The sequence below is a fragment of the Bison bison genome, unplaced genomic scaffold, assembly GCF_000754665.1.
Source record: "Bison bison bison isolate TAMUID 2011002044 unplaced genomic scaffold, Bison_UMD1.0 scf7180017864170, whole genome shotgun sequence".
Lineage (NCBI taxonomy): Eukaryota > Metazoa > Chordata > Mammalia > Artiodactyla > Bovidae > Bison > Bison bison.
Genome location: NW_011494742.1, coordinates 1,155,089 through 1,162,627, shown reverse-complemented (window position 1 = coordinate 1,162,627; position 7,539 = coordinate 1,155,089). Strand labels below are relative to the sequence as shown.

The 7,539-nt window shown below is 46.4% G+C and overlaps 1 long non-coding RNA gene across 1 annotated transcript in view; it reads right to left on the bottom strand.

The window, feature by feature from the left end:
* The window catches only part of LOC104990100, a 31,914-nt gene extending 24,517 nt beyond the window's left edge, over window positions 1–7,397 (bottom strand). The window contains exon 1 of the long non-coding RNA XR_825460.1: window positions 7,153–7,397. This is a non-coding gene — a long non-coding RNA (uncharacterized LOC104990100). The remainder of the gene's footprint in view (window positions 1–7,152) is intronic.
* Between the last annotated feature and the right edge of the window lie 142 nt (window positions 7,398–7,539).

Genomic DNA, 7,539 nt, shown 5'->3' with positions numbered 1-7,539 from the left:
CTCAGTCGTGCCCGACTCTTAGCGACCCCATGGACTGCAGCCTACCAGGCTCCTCTGTCCATGGGATTTTCCAGGCAAGAGTACTGGAGTGGGGTGCCATTGCCTTCTCCAAAATTTTTCCTAAATATCTCTAATTGAAAAAAAAACCTGGTTTTCTTCTAGAGCCTAGCTGCAAGGGAAGCTGAAATTTTTGATTTTAGCTTTTCAGGCTATTGGGTAAAGTAAGGTACCCTAGAAGGAAGACTGGGCAAGCCAAGCTACAGGTTGCACCCCACCATGGGAGTTTTCCAAATAATGCAACCTACATCATTTTCACATATCTAACCATCCCTTAGTTCCCAGAGAACAGAAATCATATATTTCATGTTCTTCATGGGTACAACCTTACAAATGAGAGGCTCTTGTTAAGGAAAGCCAAATAATCAAATAATGAGCACTTTAACTGTGTCAGTACTTTCTCATTTTGCTTTCTGATTCTACTCCTGGACTTAAGTGTTGTCTCTGCCTCCCTGAAGGTAATATTGGTTAGTACTTCTCAGGTATGTCCCTACAGAATGAGCCACAGGGCTGGATATATACATTTCTCAATTAGTGGGTTGATTGTATTTCACAGCTGACTCCCAGTCAATATTTTTTCCCAGAAAAAATTTCTGCCCCGTGAGGCTCAATTGATAGGAAACAAATTTCCTGCAAAAGTGTGAGGCAAACAGATCTTTTTTATAGGTCCTGTCATTACATTTTTGCAGCAGACTACCTCCAAGCTGGTAAGCAAGTACCGGCTGCACAATTCTACAGGGTTGATATGAAGGTTAAATAAGATCACATAGGTTAACAATACCTACCACGTTGTAGGTATTCAATAAATATTGGTTCCTTCCTTCTCCCCAAGAACCTTTTCCTCCATTAAAAAATATGCCTTTCTATATTCCTGCTAATAGACTGGCTAATCAGATCCTTGAATAGGTATAAATGGCTGATGTATTCATTATCTACTGATGTGGAACAGATTCCCCAAAACTTAGCAGCTTAAAACAACAATAAACTTTTATTATTCTCAGAATGTCTTATCCAGGAATCCAGGAGCAGCACAACTGTGTCACTCTGACTTAAGGTCTCTAATAAGACAGCAGTCAGGATGTCAGCAAGGCTCATCTGAAGGCTTGGCCAGGGCTGGAGGACCCACTCTCAAGGTGACTTAGCTGGTTAGCTGATGCTGGTTGTTGGGAAGAGATCTCAGTTCCCCTCCATGAGAAATTCCTAAAGCTGCTTGAGTGTCCTTATGATGTGGCAGCAGTCTCCCCTAGAACAAGTGAGACAGAAGTGCGAGGCTGTCTTTTATAACAAAGCCTCAGAGGTCATAGACCATCATTTCTACATGTCCCACTGGTTAGGCGGATAACTTCCAAGATACGAGGAGGTGAAGAGTGTTGAGGCCCACCTTGGAGGCTGAGCTGCCACATTTAATAATAGCCTAATCTATTAGCTCTTTTTTCTCTGGATAGATAAATAGAGATAGATGATGAGTTTGAATTACAGTTAAAGAATAAAATGAAATGGTATAAACCTTAACAAGGCAAAAACAATAATAGTAATAAAATTAGTAAACACTGATAAAAGTTTAAGAAAACCAATTTCCTCATTTTTCTTAGTGAAGACGTAATCAATATTACCTAAGTATGAAACCTGGAATTTTTTTAATACTGAATTCATTATTTTTTTCCAAATAACTTTTCTGTTTTTTTAGCCTTAAAGATTATAAAAAGCAAAAATATTTCCCATGATAAATAAACATTTATCTGAAGTTTAGCAGTTTCCATTTTTCTTTTGTTGATGTCACAAAAAATTAAATATAATACTTTTAACTTTAAAAGATAGCTTGTAAGGCATGATCCTATTTCTAGAAAATTATTCTTGTCTGTCCATTCTCTGGCTACTTGTGAATAGAAGAGTTGTTTGGAAGGATAGTTCCCCAATGTTTATGATGACCTTTTATGCATCTGCACAATGGAATAAGAATTTGCTCTCTTCTTGTACTCATCAATAATTGATGTTTTCACAATGAGTATATATGATTTTGTGAACATGATAAACAGGGGCATAAATTAAAAGAATATGATTATTGGGTGGGCTATATTGTCAACTCATTTTTAATGTGTATTTGCAAAAATGTGCATATCTTAAAACTTCAGAATCCCTTGAAGATGTTATAGATGGGTCATCGGTTTTTAGAGGCATTTTCCTAACTCTCAGCCTAATGAGAGTGTAGACGCAATGCTGCCAAAGACAGTGGTGGGTTCAGCTCCCCGCGAGCCATTTGTCTTCTCCCAAATCAGTGATCCTCATGTGCACCACCAATCAAAGCCAAACCCCTTGTAGAGGCAAATCACTGATCAGGGGGGGTCTGTGGAAGCCTAGAATCCTGAGTAAATGCCACTTCTTAATTCACAGTTGGTTGCATGAGCTTTGTGCAGGAAGGCATTAGGAACGTTACCAAAAAATGAACACAGTCATCATGTAGAAGGAAAAGCCCTAGGAGAAAAGAGAAGTGCGTAGGAAACCTGAAAAACGAAAGAAAACAGGCTATGAGATCCCTTAACAGCAATTCAAAGGTCTCTTAAAAGTTGATGTTAGGGAAATGATGATATTAAAAATATTTCTACTAAAAAAAATAAATAAAAAAAAAATAAAAATATTTCTACTGACAGACAAGTTTCTGGCTTCCATGACTTTTTTCACCCTTGGTCTACAATGGTTTCTCACAGAGCATTTGACTGGGACAACCCCTTGTCATATAGGCTTGTCCTGAATATTGAAGGACTTTTAGCCTCTCCAGTCTTTCTCCAAAACATTCTAGGGATGCCCCTCATCACTGAGACCACCTGCATAACCTACCCTGCCCTCGTGGCAACCAGACAGTCCCATCCCTGGGCCTTTACAGGTTATCTTCTGGTTTCCATTTAGACAAGAGGGGCTTTCTCACTCACTGTTGAATTTCCAGTGACTGGGCCACAGCAGGTGCTCAACAAACACTTTCAAATGAAAAAGCAGTATTCAATATAAGACTTGCTGCAGAGAAGCTTTGAAAGATTAACACTTCTAAATATTTACATTATCCAATCCACTCTCTTAAAATCCCTGGTGGTTGGAGTCTTTAGAATTTGTGGACAACCCCAGAACATGCGGGGTGAAGGGAGGTAGGAACTGACAATGGCTGACACCTACCAAGTGCTGGGCAGTGCACTAGGCCCTCTGCACGTGGCCTTGCAAGGCAGTCACCAACATCCTGCTTCACAGTGAGGGCGGACCGGGTCCGACGTGGCACCACCATGAGTGGCAGAGCTGGAGTCTGGCTGAGCTCCAGACTCCATGTACTTTTTGTTCTGTCCCAGTGGAACTTGCTCATAACCCTCACCCCTCCTCTCAGATAAAGAGAAAACACATCTTCGGAGATTTCACAACAAGCTCAGTTTACTTTCCAGTGATGTCCAGACAAATTCCATCTCTTCAGATTTTTTGGCCGTTTAAATATAGCCAACTTAGCTCTCCCATTACCTCAGTCAAGCCTCATGGGGTCAGAGGACAAGCATCTTGGCAAATGTGTTCAGCCACTTCCAAATGCACACATTCCTTGTCACTCAACTGAGGCAACCCCAAGTGACTTCTTTGGGCATCTGAAGAAAGCTCGTTTGGTCAGTTTTATTAGTCATAAGGGGGGAGCAAGGGCAGAATGAAGCTGGAATTGTTAAGCTCTGGTTTTCCTTCTTAGATAGCTGGCCCAGGGTCCATTTCTGAGTTAAGATGATATGCCAGGAGCCACACATAGGCCAGTGAAGAGAAGTGCTCAATTCCTCTGCTCCATCCTTCACTTGATTCGTGGAAGTGGGAGGAGGAAGGAAGCCAGGCCAGGGGTGTGACAGTGTGAAGGTCGTTGCCCCTTCAGAGCAGAGACAACTGGCTCCGGGGCGTCTATCGGCCTCGCCCGGTCGGTCTGCCTGCTTCCTCAGCCTTTCCTTTACGACCAGCGTGTCAGCGTCTCTTGAGCTGTGACTTCACTTTCTCATCTGTCCTCGCCTCAGTCATACTTTTTCCCCTTTTCATCTGCTTCCTTGTGTCTGGAATTCTCCAGTCCTCCACTCTTGCCTTCCCCTCTGCCCATCCCAACAGTATTTCTCTTCTCACTCTCTCCACGAAAGGTCCCTTTCCACATCAGGTGGGGGGCTCTCTGTCCTCCCCTCTCTGAGAGTCCCACTAATCGCTTGATCCCCCAGGGGTCTTCCCTGGTGCCTCCTGCTGCCTTCAGCCCCCACTGAAGTTTCTGGAAAGGCTGCATGAGGACACCACCACCAAAGCCCCCTAACTTCCACTCACCCCAGTGCGGGGCCACACTTCTGTTCTCTTTAGGGCTGGTCAAATCAACAGCCCTTCTGTGTCTCCCCTCTTTATGGCTCTCATATAGATTTACAAGGCAAGGTGAGCACTGGATTTCAATATTCTAACAACTGAATGAGCCTCTGTTTCCATAGGCAGTACATGTTTATTTCTGAAATTGTGCCGCCCCATAACTTGCTTCCTCGGGAGTAGGCTGTTGCTATGACCTGTGCAGCTTGCATTTGGGAAGCAGGGACTTAGCTTCTCAGGTCAAGACACACACACTGGAAAAGACTGGGGTATTTGACATGTCCTTTCACCTGGAGACAGAGGACGTAGATTACGTTTAACTCTAAATAACCTCTGTTTTGATTTGGTTTTGCTGTTCCTATATCTATCTGGTTTTGCTTGTTTGCTGAATGCTTGGACCACTAAACAGAGGTTCTGAAATGAATGAAGGTCTTTTCCAGGCCCTCTGCCACCATTCCCAGGGGAGACCCCTGCCCTTCAGAACTGAAAGAGCAGACCTGGGGCTCTTGCTCAAATGCAGATTCTGCTTCTGCATGTGGGGCTGAGCTCCTGTATTTAGAACTGGAGCTGATGCTCATCACTCACTTTGACCAGACAGCAAGGGCAGACACAGAGACCTAGGTCAGTACGTCTCTATCTGCGCGACAAGTCAGTAACCCTGGGGAGTTCTGAAGCATCTCACTGCACCTCCAGACCACTCAAGTCAGAATCTCTGGAGAAGGAGCCCAGGCAGCAGCATTTTTAAAGCTCCCTAGAGGAAGATGATGACTTGTGTGTCAAGTTTGAGGATCTCAGCTCTCAGGGTTTAAAGGAAGGAGAATTCATATCTGGCTGAAGGGAAAGGGGAGGCGCTTTGGAAACAACTCTTCCCTACTTAGTTCCCACCAAACCAGCTGAAAACAGTGGCTTGGGTTCATCATGTGCAGAAAATGGCTTATGTGAAGCTAATTGTGAAGACTGGGAGACTGAAGGAAAGCCAACTCCTAAGCACATTACTGAGAAGCACTGTCTGAAGTCACAGAGGATGGACAGGCAGGAAGCTGCCCTGGGAGGATCCAGCCCAGCTGGTCCTTCAGCTGATGCTTAAGAATGAACCATTAACTGACTCCCCGCCCCCTCTTCTCAGCACCCCTCACCCCATTCTAAACACCTCCACTCTGTCCACAGAGGCCTTCAATATTCACCTGACTCTGTTTTACCTGAGTTACGAGGCTCCAAGGACAGCACCTGATGGGATCTGTCCTAGTTTCTGCAACCTCCCAGGGACAGCCTGACTCCCCATTCTAATCGGTGTTGCTTTTAGAAAACAAGCATCTGTGTAGGAAAGAAAATTATCAAGATTTTGTGGAAAAGAAAGGGGGTAGCTCAGAGGCCTTATGCACGTGCCAAACGAAGCCCTTTGGAGAGCTCAAGTACAGAACTCTCTCCCTGCCACAGGGCTGGACCAGGCTACACGCCACCTGGTTACACAGAGTGCCAGCTCACACGGTGGTCCAGCCTGAAAGGAAGCGTGTGTTTGTACACACTGCATTCAAAAACCTAAACCATGTACAGTCAGGCCCTTGGTCTCTGCCTGGGGGCAGAGGGCCATCCTTAGAGAAGAGTCCAGGGGTTGTCAGTCCGGGTTGTCAGCAGGGTTGACAGTGATGCAGGAAGAACCAGGTCCGGGCATTAGGAGGCAGGGTCAGCCCCAGCTCCCATGTCCACCCCATGTGACTTCAAGCAGCGACTATCACTGCTCTGGACCTGTAGTGAGAGGAGTACACCATTCTACCACTCTCCCCACACTGTGGGACCGTTTGAGGAAACAAATGCAGTGATCATCAGGAAAGTGCTCTGTCAAGTATGAAATGCTGTGTGCATGAGGTTTACAGCAGTGTAGAATTGGTAGGGTTCATAGTGTGAATGCTGTGTGTGTATGTGTGTGCGTGTGTGTGTGAAAGAGACGTGTGTAATTCTTGTGCTGTGAAACAGATCCCAACCACCACACAGGTCAGAGTGCCTCGGACAGGATCAGGGCGGATAATGGAGAATAACACGCATGCCATAGAATGGAGCCTGAGGGGGCCATGGGGCCGGTGGAGACCGCCCCCAGGACAGGAGCATGTGCTCAGGTCCAGCCCTGAGGCTGAGCCGTGGGGATTAAGGACAGCACCTTCAGTGCTGCTTAACGTTTCCCCCGAGAAGCCCCAAGTGATGGGGGTACACGAGACCTCCTCCCAGGTGAGCAAACCTAAAGCAGCCTTTAGGTTGCTATAGACTTAGAAATGTTTGTTTTTTTTTAAGTAAAACTTTGGCACTGTACTCTTTTATAAGCCATGCTTGCTTAAATATACAGCTATTTCCTACCCAGACATCCAGAGCAGAGTGCTATCCTGTACTCTGGGCCCCCGTTACTCCCAGGCCCAGAGTGTCACATCCAGAGGTATGAGGCACCCAGACCTGGAGCAACTTGGAAGCTTTTTGAGCTGTGGTGTGACCTGGTGTTTTAAGATCCTTTGTCCATCACCAGTGGGGAGCTGGCCTGGCCCAGAGGGAGAGAATAGACTGACACAGACAGAGGCCTCGAAGGAAACAGTGCCAGCCTGGTAATCACTGCTGTTGGCACGGTGAGGCAGGAGTTCCGTACCCGGCACATGGAAGGGCCATCCCACTTGAAAAGTATCAGCTGAAAAAGGTGTGGTGAGCCCCTTTGAATGTCCTTCCAAACACAAGCTACTATCTAAGGAAGAGATCAAAAGTCTGGTCTCTTACCTCTGCCCCACGTAGAGTCTTGAGACTTCCAGCAGAGGGCCCTGGTTAAATTCCCAGCTGCAGGCTCCAGGCTTGGCCCTGCAGAAGAGCCTAGAAAGATGCAGCCCCCAGCACGCTGGCCAACAGCCATCTAACCCCAGACAGTCTGCAGAGGGCCCAAAGAAGCTGTGTCTCCTGACTCCCGTCCACCCGGCCTGACCCTCTGGCCCCAGTGAGTCAGGCTCCTCTGAGCCCACATCAGACTCACTGGGCTGGAGCTGCCAAGAAAAGCTCTGGGCCGTCCCTAACAAGAGGGAGGGCTCAGCCAACCTCTTACACAATCAGCCCTGAGAATGGCACCTCTCACCTTGGCCCCGCAGCTGGCCAGGCCCCTTCCCCCATTCTCCA